At 30.4% G+C, this 14,720-nt stretch overlaps 1 protein-coding gene across 2 annotated transcripts in view; it reads left to right on the plus strand.

Moving 5' to 3' along the window:
• LOC132746718 (voltage-dependent calcium channel type A subunit alpha-1-like) overlaps positions 1-14,720 on the plus strand; it is a 289,277-nt gene that overhangs the window by 72,681 nt on the left and 201,876 nt on the right. Inside the window, exon 1 of one of the 2 annotated variants that reach the window (XM_060735948.1) lies at positions 809-830. The exons of the other annotated variant lie outside the window; for it this stretch is intronic. The gene's annotated coding sequence lies outside the window, so the exon portion shown is untranslated. Of the gene's footprint in view, positions 1-808; positions 831-14,720 lie in introns of those variants that run through there. 2 annotated transcript variants of the gene reach the window in all.

The raw sequence follows: 14,720 nt of genomic DNA on the forward strand, positions 1-14,720 counted from the left end.
TACTAGAAAATAACGCCGCCCTGAGTAGAAATGCAAAGGCAATTTAAGTGACATGCAGAAAATACCTATATTAAAACTCAGTCATACCAATTTTGAATTTCAAATTGTCATATGAGCCGCGCCATGACAAATTCAACATAATGGGTTTGCGACCAGCATGGATCCAGACCAGCCTGCGCATCCGCGCAGTCTGATCAGGATCCATGCTGTTCGCTATCACTTTCTCTTCGTGTTATAGGGTTTGTAAGCAAACAGCATGGATCCTGATTAGGACTGCGCGGATGCGCAGGCTGGTCTGGATCCATGCTGGTCGCAAACCCATTATGTTGATTTTGTCATGGCGCGGCTCATATATTGATTAAAATCTAATTAGACAGAAGTATCATAGAATAAATGTATAGGAGTAAAGCGTATATACATACAGTATCTGACTGCCTTTGATAATGACACGTACAGCGTTTTCTATTAGTATATGTTAGTATACTAGTATATTGTTTATTTATGACTATGTATTTAATTATTCTTTAATGGTTATTTTCGCATACATATCTATCGTAACAGTGGAAAAAAAAGTTTCTGATATCATAATTCTGAAACACCTTTACACTTACGAACGAATTAGTTTATGATTTTTTTAAGTGAGATAATATATTTTTGATGTATGTGTAATTTGTTTTTGTTAGCACAGATGACGACTTTAAATGTCATTTTTTCTAAATTCAAATGTTATAAATCGTTGCGATTGCCTTTAAATAAATACTATTACATTTGTTTATTTTCAGGTAAGAATAGCTGAAAAAAGTAATGGAATTTTTTATCCAAAGACAAAGGTAAATCAAATTAATTATTCATTATTTGTTACATTGTACTATACTGTTTTCGAAAATTACTGACCTCTATCAAAGTATTTACACTTTAGCTACCAAAAATTTAAAGAATGCGGTATTTTATAATTATAGCAACGGGCATAAAATTATGTTTTCCTCGTGAAAACTCGTGTATGAATTTATGATTTTTTGTGGCGGCCGCGCGTATATTTTTTATCAGTCATTTACATTCATAGAATAAATAAAAGCGTCATCGTATCAACGCATGTTGGCATAAGCAATTGCGTGTCAGCATCCTGATAATATCTCTTTACAAGTGCCCGCATTAACATTACATTTGGGACATTAAATATCAATCGGGGACACCAACTATCATGTGCTAAAATTAATCTCGCATTGTTGATAAAGCTAATTCAGCCCAAGTACAGACATTAATAATTGATGGCATTTATTGGATGAAGATGATGATTCTAATGTATTAAGAGCTTCTCCAGGGAGCAATGGCTCTCCACGAATATGCAAACAATCTTCAATGTGCTTTAATCCCTTCAGGGATAATTGATTTTATTTATGTTTTACTTTCTGTAAAATGACATGATTTCAGAATGAGAGAGTGTGGGATTCAAATCAGCTAAAATGTGTGATGAAATATTTAACAGTTTATGATAGTGTATACATTATGTCAGTAAATATTTCAGTGAAATAAAGCTGATAACGTTAAGTGAGCTAAGAGTATTAAGCCACACAGGACGTATATTTGTTTATTTTTTGTGTGTGTAAAAAAGCGGATGTCATTGTTTCTACTGGACCATGAGCTGTTATATATTTGAACCTATCTTTGAAGCATTGTCCAATACATCTCTCATGAATTCTTAGGACAAGTATGTTTTGAATTGATACATTATATATAGTTACTGGCTATCAAATTGATTTTGACTTAAAGTGACATTATTTATGTCATATTAAGTTGACGATGATAAAAATGTATATAATACAATATAAAACCTTTCTCAATTACAATATTACTGCCCGCTATTTTTAAGAATTGAGCGTTACCGTTACATTCTAATATGTTAAGAAATTTCCTTTGGTCACGTGAATGGTTGATTATTTTTTGATAGAAAAATATGAAATTGAACACAATTGTGGAAAATGTCAAATTATTTTTAAATTTACCTTTTCACTGACCATTTACACTTGAATGGGCCTAATGTCACTTTTGTATCGAAGAATGTATGACTTTAAAGTGACGTCAAATGACAATTTTTTTTCTTGCTTAAACATTCTCATTTTAATTATGGATTTGAGTGACCTCTTCTGTTCCAAATTGAAACATGATAACATTTTCTACCAATATTTTGTTTCAAGCGGTTTTTAAATTTTATTTAACATGTTTCCTAATATTTTCAATTTAATTTTTGTGTGTGTTTGAAATGTATCCAGAACTATATTTGGCATATCTAATCTTTATGAAGAAACACAAAGAAGGTCTTCAATTAATAATTGGCAATTGGATTCATTTCTCTTAAATGTTGCTTTCCAACCATTATTAAGGCCGTATTTCTGAACGGCTAACATTTGTTGTAATCTTAAGCTGTTTCTATTACAGTATACGCGAATATGTTTTTTTTTTCAGAAACAAGATTATAGGCTTACAAGTATAATCCCTACCAAACACTTTCTCGATGGTGTTTTTCTCGTAAAATTAGACATGTTATTCTAGATTGATAGATACGATCTTTAAACGTGATAGAAATATTTGTCGGGCGTATTAATCTGTAATAGCATAAACTTGGATCGATGACATTGTATTACCATTTAAGTGTTAACGGATTTGTGGCTACATAAGACAGCGGGCATCGATATATAAATGTCAAATATAGCGTTTCAAATATCTAAAGTATCTTAAGAGGCTGCAAGATTCAATAAGTATAAACAATGTTTTTCTTATTGGCGGTTGTCTGATGAAAAGTGAAGAATGCGTTCTATGGCATTGTTATTGATCTAAAATTGAGAGATTTGTCTGTAAAATATCTGAACCAGATTTTCAAAAGGCTTAAATGCAAGTTAAGATAATTCAGGATGATCCACTTTTTGAAGATCAATTGATCATGCCTTGAAAGTAGTCGTAACTAACCATACAGACCAAAGAATTCAGAAGACAATTGACACACATAAAGTATACATGTTAACATTCAAGGTTAAATAATTCAAAACTTTATTTACATATAATTTATCATGTCATGTTTAAAATTGTTGGCCTAATTTAAGGAATCTTCAAATCAGTTTCAAAACATTTTCAAACAAAAAGTTTCAATTTCGAACCGTTGGTGAAAACTATATTTCCATGCTATTAGAGTAATTGCCTTACTAGGACGAAAATAAGGTTTCAGAAACTTGTTGGAAGACTTGTAGTAAAACAAATGCAAACAAACGTCTCTTAAATGCAATGTTTCTCATTAAAAATCAATTAAATGTTGTAGTCAAAATAAAAGCAATTATTGTGAAGAAAGTGCTTTAATTTAAATAACACAATGAGTTTCTAAATACAGTTGTGTATCTCCATGTTACTAAACAATTTCAAAGAGTTAAATCCACAACGATTTAAAAAGCAGCAATGCCTTTTTCAAAACCAGATACTATAATTCGTTTTGTCCGACTTGTTCAAACGCAGATCCATTACCAATCTAGTCAGGTAACGTTCCTAAACTGCCAAGATATTTCTTTAAATTATTCATGTATGAATAATAGGTTTACATTTATTGACATCAGTAACACATTTATAATTGATAGATCAATATAAGACGGTGCCGTCGGTCTTAATGGCGGTATTTACAATGTTGATGATGCAGCAAATTCTCCTAAGTTCTCTGTCTCTTTTCGTGTAAGCTGATTGTACTATTGTATTGACTTGCCTCACAACCCAAGACACCATGCAGTGCAATTATAACTGTATGAGGTTATTTCGTCCGCGTCATGCCTAAGGACATTAAATGATTCATATTTAATTCAACACATTAAGAAGATTGTCTTAGATAATATAGTAAGGGTTTGCCAGCTGACGAGACATGGTCTATATGTTAGCGGTTACGTTCAATTAATAAAAAAAGTGGTGCAGTCTTTTTATTTTTTAGGGAGATTTATAGTTAATCCAAAACATTTTTATTGCGACTGTTGGTGGTCAATAACCATGATCAGAGTCACTCTTTTTAAATATATAGTTAATTTAGCTCAACGTGACAAAGAAAATATGGCCATAATGTCACTTTAATACATCACAACAAAATATTACGATAATTATTGACTCGTATGATGTAACTAAAGAGTATAAAATATATTTAAAGAGTTCTTAAAATTAAGGGGATTTCATCAGTTCTTCAGAATTACTGCAATTATGAAATTTCACACACTCCCGATGGATAAACAGCTTTGAAAGAAATCAACAAGAAATCTAACTTGGGTCTAAAAAGTCAAACATGACGTAATCTATAGTGTAAGATGTAATCACGATCACCTAAACATACTGGTATATTTATAAAAACTAAGAAAGTAAGGCAGCTAGATTATTTTTGGTAACGTGGTCAAGACAAATATTTGGCATGTTTATTAATAACAATCTAAGATGGAGTCCTAGTGATCAAGTTAAAATAAGTCTTATCTATTTCAGCACTTGCATCAACAGTCGCATAAAGTGCCTATATTCAAACTTTAATAAGAAGGACTTTAAGAGTAAAGAATAATAAGAATAATTTAAAAAGTAACTTTATTGATTCTAATTGTCACTTTTCCATTTTTTTTGACACCCGGTTGGATAATAATTGTATTAATTCATTAACAAATTTTTATGACGTAACGTTGTACAAACAATCAAGCTTTCAAAGATTGTTGTGATCATAATTGAACAATTAAACGTCCATCTTCTTTTGGCATTATGTAAACATACCGCAAAACAAAACGAACAAAAACTGGATTTGTCATTCTATCCAATGAATCGATATTTTATCAAACTTATTGGCTAAGGAAACGACGTTCTGTAATGATCCCTCATTAAACCATCGTTTCATTATATTTGCAGAAATTGTTGATATAATATCAAGATTTGTTATCCTCATTATTACGTTGAAGACTATAACTCTATCTATAAAATGTTTACAAATGGATACAAAATTATGACAATTTATTTTTGTAATTTGGATTTAAACAAATGGATTTGAATTCATTTATATCATGGAGTGTGCTGGTATTTAAATTGTATCATGTGTAACAGGTGTTCGGTATACTTTTGAGGAGAATATGGTGTTGCTTGTCTAGGAATCAAGATACGAGTACATGAAGGTTTGTTTTAAGTAGTCTATAATTTACTTGTTAAAGGCCGGCATAAAGGTATTTATTATGAAATGTTTTCAAACAATTTACCAACATTAAATTTTCATTGTCTCAATAATCTTATGGTCGATTCTCGGAAGAGTTGTAAGCAAGAATGTCTCTGCTATTTAATACACATGGATATTTTACGTACTGTGTTCGAATCAAATACTATTTTGCTGTTTAAAGAAGGATTTTGTGTGTTTTAGAAATGTTTTAATAATCCACTTTAAAGCAATTGACTTCAATATTTATTTCATACAAGCATTTTGGAAGTATTGTTTTTTTTTTAGATTTAAACACTATTTTTGCAATAAATGTAGATATATGGCTTTGTACGCTTTAAAACCTGTTCTTGAATTATGTTTAAAGTTAACTTGAAAAATTGTTTCTAAATAGGCTATTCATCAAAACTTTGTTTACTAATTGTTAGGGAAAAAGAGGTTAAGTTCAACGATATAAAAAAATGCTGCATATTCGACAGAAAATATGTTACTATCATTGTTGTGCTGTAATTACTTTATACCTAAAGTTTCATTTAATTGCTTAAAAATAATTATATATCTTTATAATGTTATACAATCAGTTATGCATATCATTATTTAAGCTTATTAATATTCAACAGTACGTAAATGCTGCTGAAGTAATGTTCTTGTCTTTGGTTTGATCGTTGTCAATTTTTTTCTATCAGCATTTCTTACCTGAAAATAATTAACTAAGTGGTTTCGATTAAGTCTGTTCATGAAAGTTAGTGAAAGGTGCAATATTTTTCGTGCCCTCTAGCACCAACTTAAGAGGTATTTAACTTCCAACAAAAGAATGTAAATATGATTAAATGCGTCTGAAATAACAAAAGATTAATATAAGAACTCGCAAAACGACACCCAAAACTTGTTGTTGTGACTATATTAAAAAAAGCGGTGATCCCTCACAAGACAGGAGAGTCTGCTCTCAAGAAAAACTCGCAAACCCCTTAACACTGGTTTTACCAACATGTGTTAATGCTCTAAGTTAATTTATGTTTATCACTTAAATAATAGTATTGCTTTGCAGTGTATATGTTTTAAATCCCTATGCTATATATTTACGAAATAGAAATATAGAAATATTCTTTAAATTCTTGTTAGTACGTTTTTGAATATCAATTACTAGTTAATCTAACACCTACTTAAATGCGCAGCATAGTATCAACATGTCACATGCATTGAATAAATCTAGCTCCTTTAGTCTTCGTCGCTAAATTTTAAGTTTAGAAGCTGTCAATTTTACTCAAAAATCCATTACTGAATTAAACTTACTTATTATAAGCTACTTTCAAAAAGGAAATGTACAGTTAAAAGGCGAAAGCAACAGTTTAAAGTGACATCATGCCCATTAAAGCGTAAACGGTGTACAGGAAAAGGTCATATAACTTTTAAATCTGCCATAAATTTGTTTTCAATTCATTATATTGTGCCACATACACAAATAAATTAATTCACTTGACTCACAGGAATTTCTATAATTAAACTTCGTTAGTTATCAGTAACGTTTATTTGATATAAAGAGTACGGCAGTCTTTTTATATTAAGCCAGTCTTTATATATAGTTATTCCTAATCCTTTTCATTTTCAATTATTAGTCAATGTTCATTATTGTAGGGAATCTTTTAAAAACAAAAAGCGTATTCAGCTAAACATGACAATTAATGAAATGAACATAACGTCACTTTAACTTGCTAAGAACAAAGGCTTTAAGAACTTGTTGTCTGTAACTGAATAAATACTCACGAAAAGTAAATGGTTTTGTACCTAAATCAACAAGGTCATTCAGCCGTTTTGTGTTTAATTCAATAAGAGTTATTGCGCCATTCTAAAAACGGGGCGTTTTAGTCAATTGATTGCACAGACAATTTGCACGCAATTGAACATCGATTATGCGTTATTAAGTGTTGTTTTTGTTTTCATAACAGAGCATCAATTTAAGTCGGGAACTGATCGATAAAAATGCAACATGTCTTTTATTTTACTTGTAAATGCAACGAATAAAATATTTATATAAGTATTTTTTGTTGCAAACTGCGGGGAAATGTCTCTTACTAAGCATCAATTATTTTCGGACAATATTTGGTATTTTATGATAGTGATACATAATTCGAATCTTATTATTGCACAGTTGACATATAGGAAGCAAAAAGGTGTTGCCTCTAACTAAACGTACGTGAACTGCCGGAACATTTGGCATACGAAAATAATGGTAAGAAAGTTTGAAAAAGTGTCTAGTTACATTGGTTTTAATTCTGAAAGAAAATGTAGCAAATGTTGCAATCATGTTATTTGTAAATTACTTAATTTGCAGACGCAATTGTTTTTTAATAAAGTCTTGGCGCACCAGAGAGGTTCTGCTTTTGAGAATGACTGCAAAAATTCATTGTAGTTGGGGTTATTTTCTGCGGAATACTATCATTATTTTATGTGGATTTAAGATATGTTTCGATAAAAGTATTGAGTGATTTGATGCATGACTGGTAACTCAATTTTTAAATAAATGAATAAGAAATAAGTATGCATACATTTTAAAAATCTCAAATGATAAATAGCTGCATATAGTGTAGAAAATAATTTGGCTTCTTAGAAAACCGTCTTTCTTTTAAACGATTACCTTAAACATATGTTTAGCAAATGATACCCTCGTTAATAAGAAAGTAATAGTATACTAACAAAGCAAATGAGCACAACACTAATGTCATATCTACAAAAGGTACAGTAAATTTTTATTAATGGATTAATGCACCTTTTTATCGTGCATTAAGATCTGCAGAAGCATGGGGACACATTTTAGGCAAATTATTATTAAAATGTAGAATGTTTGCCTAATCCTCCCTTAAATAGGGCATGCATTGCAAATACTTGATATTTCATATCATTATAATCGTCCAAAGTAAACTGTATTACTAGAAAATTAGCCATACGAAAAAGAAGAGTCAATAAATGGTCATACAAAACAAATGTTTTGTCATGTTTTTCTGATTTTCTCATCAAGATTATAAGCCAAGTTTTTTTCAAGGAATAAACGTAAATGCTTCTTTCATATCTTCCATATACACCCTGCTTTTCCTTAGATATTGGTAAATGGCAAAAATTATCGACTATGAAGCGTATCAAATCAGACAATGAAAGAAATGTGATGGAAACAATGTGATTATTGGTATTATTACAAACATTTTCTCGTATTTTCTCGTAGATGGCGATAACTTAATTAATAATTGACGTCTGCACAACGCCGGAGACAATATTCCTTTAATTCTGGTGCTTTTAATAAGTACAAGTGTCATTCATAATGTTGGAAACAAGAGGAAAATAGTGGCTGTCTCGTTTACATAAATGAGCATGTTTTGGGCTGTATTCAAGTATCAGAGGTACTTGAAATGTTACTTTAAATTGCTTGATCAAATCCAATGGTAATTCAGTGTTGATTTAGAAACTCAAACCAAGAAACCATTAGCTCGATGTATTTCGTAAAAGTTGTCAAATAAATTGGTATTGAATCAGATATAGATTAAAACTCTATTTATAAATTACCCAACCACAACTTCAAGATAGCAGTATTTTTACCTTTTGAACAAAATGTTGTTGTATTACCTCCTTGACATTTTTTTTCTTTTGGTATTGTACTTCTTGTTAAAACTTTAATAGAATGTTAAAATGTATTGAGAGGAGTTTACACTGTTGAAAAAGTGTAGAACAATGTTTAACAGAGTATGTCCGCATTTAATGAACGCGTGCCCAACATAGGACCACCTGTAGAGTGCCCAGTAGGACACCAAACAGGACAGAACACTAAAGTTATTATTAGATTTAAAAAATGAATTTTAAGGATTTGCCGAAAGTACTGCTTTCTAGCAAATGAATTCAGGTCATATTTGTGAAAAGATGAATGACTTATTTTCTGTAATGAAACTTTTTTACTACTATTATTATTAAACGCGAATTATGTTTTTTCCTAGACGATGATTATAGGCTGACAAAATTAATTCGCACCAAACATTTTTCTCATTTTCTCGTTAGATTTGACATTTTATTCTCGGCTGATGTATATTATCTTTAAGCGGGATAGAAATAACGGTCGGGCGTATTAATCTGTTACAACATGAACATGGATCGATGATGCTGTATTACTATTTGAGTGTTAACGGATTTGTTGAAATATGAGATGTCAGACAACGAATATATAAATGTCAAATAAATCGTTTCTTATATCATAATAATCAAAAGAGACTGAAGGTGAAAAGGGAAATAATGATAAATATGAAAAAACTCTTAATTTAAGTTTCCATGGCCATATGTTATTTATTTAATATTATGTTGTTTTTTTTCTTGACTGTGGTTGCTTGACAGTCTATTGAAGCGTATTATTGACATCATGGCAGTTTTAACTCACGTCTGTTTGCTTTAAATTTCACAAGCCATTTCGTTTTCACAATTGGTGTAAACAAAAGTTTAAAATGAAAATAATGACAATCAAAATATTTGATAGTCACAGTGGAATAGATTTCAAATGCATTAACCGTCCAGAGGTTAGGGTATTAAAACTGATTCAAAGGCCATTTCACAACTTACGATATTCAATTGGCTTTCGAAATATTTTTGCATACAAGCATGTTGTGTTGACATTTTTATGTTTTGTTCTTACTAAGAGGTTAGGCCTAAAATTATAGTAAACATGTAAGAAACATTTTTAAAAAAGCACGTATTTCTTAAGTCATGTTCAGTGCTGAAAATTAATTAATTCAATAAAAATTGAAGAAATAGTTAAATGTGCAAAAGGCGTAATGGCCTCAAATTTCCAGAACTCTACATCTTATCAAAATCATATTTGTTACTAACTTCGCTTATTCACCTTGACGTTTGTTACATTCTACGCAATCAAAAAACATCAGAAAACTAGCCATAGCTTGAATGCTAGCAAAAGAACATCAGAAATGAGTACCATTGTGTTTGTGACTGCTTTAAAGTTAAGTAAGATATGAATAAGCAGCATTTTAAATCTTTCTTAACGTTTCTTAAATGTCAAGATATCTCTCATATTATTCATGAGTGATTAATAGGTACCTTACATATTTAAAATTGATAAATATCTTATAAAGTCGTTGGTCTTATCTGACATGATGTTGTTCAGGTTGCCAGTTGTTTTCTTGAGTTTTCTACTTTTCATCGTTTGACTGGTTGTACAGAAATTTCCTATGAATTTAGACATAATTTAGTACATTTTTAAATCTTAGACAGGGGGTCGAACGTATAGCGGTGCGATACTCCTTTAAGCGAGGTGTTTTCATGCGATACGCCCTAATGGCGGATTTACCCGTGTAAACACACGTCAGAGTGAGTGTTTTTTTATTATGTATTTCTTAAATCTTCGATTACTATTGCATATTTTGTATTGAGGATGTGAAGATAGGACCGACACACATTTCATCAAAATTACAGAGGCCTAAATTCATAATTAAAAAAGTTATTGGATGTAAACTGACGGCAACTAATTTTGGGTCGGTGAATAAAGTCGCTTAATGCAAGCTTATATTAATATAGTTAATTTCTTTTTCTTCTTTATTCTATAAGAGTAATCATAATTGAGTTGCATAGCAAGTACCTTTGTGCTCCGATATACATAGACGCTTACTGGTCAAAATATTTAAATGTACGCTGGATTTTAGTGCGATAAAATAACTGTACGCTGTTAAAGGTTCGATATTTTTCATTATCACATCTGCTGTACGTGTTTTCCTATGATTATACTAATATATCTTTGAAATAAAAGTTTTGTATAACAATCTATATAAGTGTTTGAACTTAATTTGAATGATTAATAATAATTATCCTGTGATAATTAGGAGTTGGAAAAAAGTAAAATTTACTCTATGATCTTAGATAAAAAGTAGGAATTTGACCAAAATATGTAAGAATGAATTTAAGAAACCAATTAAGAAATCTTGTATAAATTAACTCACTTTCAAAGCAGAACATTTCAGAAAAATAGCAGTTAATATGTAATATAAGGGCTGTTTTACTTCATGAGGCTCTAAGATCATTTGTACATGCTGCTGTCAAACTGATTTTTTTTCCAATTTATAAATATTATATAAATATAATTGAACATTTCAAACGAACTATAAAATACAGTGAAAGTACATTTCACAGACATATAGACTGAGAACAGGGTGGTTAAATTCTTTAGGTGGTAAAATTCAATTCTAAAATGTTGCTAAAGAACAGGCTATTTTTGTAGTGCACATGAAAAAGTAATTGTGGCCTGTCAGGAAAAACAGAACAAAATGCAGACAAAACTTCACTTTAGACTTCAGTCAGTCATTGGACATCAAGCAGCTCAATGTCTTTCTTAGGAACAGCTGATGCTCACATGTGCAAATACACAGTTGTAAATGTTGCAGAGCAATTAAAACATTACAAATTGATTAACAAACAAAAACTACGGCCAGATAGGTAAAGTACCACAAGTACAAATGCTGACACATGTGCAAATAAACAAAAAGCTATTGAGTATATAATATTAGATTGAGTCACACTGTTTATGGAGTAGTATTAATAACACATGGGTTTGTGGGTTACAGGAAAAATATCATCCCAAGGAAAATACTGTTAGCCAAGGTGTTAGCCGAGGGAAACAGTATTTTTAAGAGGGTTGCTATTTTTACTGTTACTCACAAACACTTGTGTATTAATTATTTTATTTCCCGAACAGATACTGTAATCTATAATACTTTTATTTACATAAAAACACGTGCCCAGATTTTTTACTGTTAAAAAGTGCTGTTGGCCTGTAACAGTACAAATCTCTTGGTACACTTGAGTAACCCCTAGTGGAAATGAATATTTACAAAAAGGTGAGGGGTAATGCTATACATTAAATGTTGCAGAGAAAGCCTAGTTTTAAAAGTAAATATACTGGCAGATATGTTAAATCACTAAAAGTATGAATGCTTTCATAAGCAAATACACAAAGCTGTTTGGTACACACTGGTTATGGAGTTGTATAGTTATATATTCAAAGCGACAGAGCTAATGACAAACATCAGAATTACTGAAATACAATGATGTGTTCTGTATATAATATATAACATCCAATCCATAGAGGAAATCAAACCAGTATTATTTTTTTTATAAATTTCAAGTTCCATAGCAAAAAAAATAAATGGAAGAAACAAAACGAATATTATCGTGACTATTGATTACTTTATAGAATTTCAAATTTCTGTGCATAACTTATCTCATTTGAATGATTAACCTTTGTGAGAAAAAGAATATTTAAATTAACTATATCATAGTATAATACATAAATTGACACTGTTTTTTTAAATTGACACTGTGGTTTACATATGATCAACATACAAACCCAAAAATTAATATTTCATCAAAATTGAATAAGAATGTACTGTAATGAGGAAGTTGCTACAGAAAAACATACCAACATTTGTGCGTACAGTTGGTTTATCGGACCAAATATTAGGCCTACAGTAAGAAAACTGGAAATATTTTATATATTTTCGGATAGATATGGAAAACTACTCTTGTATATCGTTTTGTTTTCAAAAATAAACATGTTGGGACTTAAACTAATCGAATATCTCCTTTTAAAACGACTGATACATTATTCGTTTGCATGTGCATATCAGGTTGACGGTTGAATTTACAGCAACAAATACCTCAATAACTTCCTCAATTCTATAAAATTTAGTATTTTATTTTGACAATCATGCACAATTATAAGTTCTGATCAGCATGCACAATGCTATTCTTCAAAAAATTACAATAGACAACAAATATTTGGGAAAAAACATGCTCATACCCACTTTCGTTTTCGCTCCCGTCCGCCATTAGGGCGTATCGCATGAATTCACCTCGCTTAAAGGAGTATCGCACCGCTATACGTTCGACCCCCTGTTAGAGGAGATTTCGTCCATATGATACACTTTTTGTGAAGTTTCTTTTTATCTACATTGATGGCTATATCTGTCACATGATAGTTAAAATACAATTGTAAAGTCAGATTTATTAGGTCGCCCTAGTGTCCTCCTGTTTTTGTTTGTTGCCTTGGTTATTATGACGTCGTCGCCCTCCCGTGTTGATTTTTTTATATTTTGTATAAGTTATATTTACGTACACACAAACCTTTTGTTTCGTTTTGTTTCTTCATAACACACTACTGAGTTCATTAGTAATCCCTACAAAAAGCTTACCTAGCATGTATAATATAGAAATATTATTCAAAATTTTCACTCACATACATTTTATGAGTATGTCTTCTTATAAACGATTCTTAACTTACAGTAAAATAAGTGTAAAAAGTTTCTTCTTTTTATATCAATTTTCCACAAAGTCAAATTACAATTTAGCATGTATAAAATTTTAGAAGGAACTTCAAGTATCAGGCCTTGCTGGTTTTGTGCGAGACATATAATACAATCGTATACATTATCAAATTTTAAATACCTGAATAAACTAAAAATCAAGTTTTTACTTTTCAAAAATGTATTAATTAAGATCAATTTTGAACTTTTAAACATGCACTGATCATATATATTGAAAAAATAAAGACGAAACTCCATCATGGAAAATAATTGATATAAGTGTTATAATTGCTTTCCAATCCGTATTGTGATGTACAACGATACATGCTGGTAAATTTGATAAATTGATAAATAAAATATGTTTAAACTAAATACCTGTACTTAAAAGTAAAATGAACAGTTTATGTACGTAAGACTATTCTTATTTCTGTGACAAAGTATATCCACAACTATTCCCAATATATTCATTTATATTGATGTCAACAACGAATTCAATTATTTCTTAAAACCCTTAACATATCTTTAAGAGGAAATGATGGGCAAACAATCAAGCACTCAAGGGAATTTTTGATCTTGATTGTTCGTCCATGTACTCAGGGAACAATAAAAACATAAAAGCAAAATGAAATGAACATAACTGGTTTTGTCAGTTAAGTCGATGAATCGATACTTTATCAAACTTATTGGCTAAGAATCGTAGTTCTATAGCATTCCCTCATTAAGGCATCGTTTCATTACATTTGCAGAAATAGTTGATATGCTGTCAAGATTTGATGAACGCGTTTTCATGTTGATACTATAACTCAAGTTTAAATGATTTTATAACGGATTCTGAACTATAAAAGAGTGTAATTTATTTTGGATTTACACTTCAAATGTAATTTCTGTCATGTAATGTATGAAATTAGTATGGATTAAATACCGTTAAATGTCCGTTTAATATAAACCTGAGAAGAGCTAGGCTAATTGTGTGCCAGAGAGGTTTACATTGGAAACTAAGGTACATTACTTTTACATTTAAAACAATATATATTATAAGTTTTCTAAATTTATTCATTGGGTCATTTTTATAAGTGAGTCAGATCTTCTCTGTTTTATACTCTTAAAGGTTTACAAATTAACACGTCGATGATATTCGTCCATGTACATTCTGTATAAGACAAAGTAAATTTTAATTAAAAAAC

This window comes from Ruditapes philippinarum, unplaced genomic scaffold (assembly GCF_026571515.1).
Source record: "Ruditapes philippinarum isolate M1 unplaced genomic scaffold, ASM2657151v2 ctg110_1_1_1_1, whole genome shotgun sequence".
Lineage (NCBI taxonomy): Eukaryota > Metazoa > Mollusca > Bivalvia > Venerida > Veneridae > Ruditapes > Ruditapes philippinarum.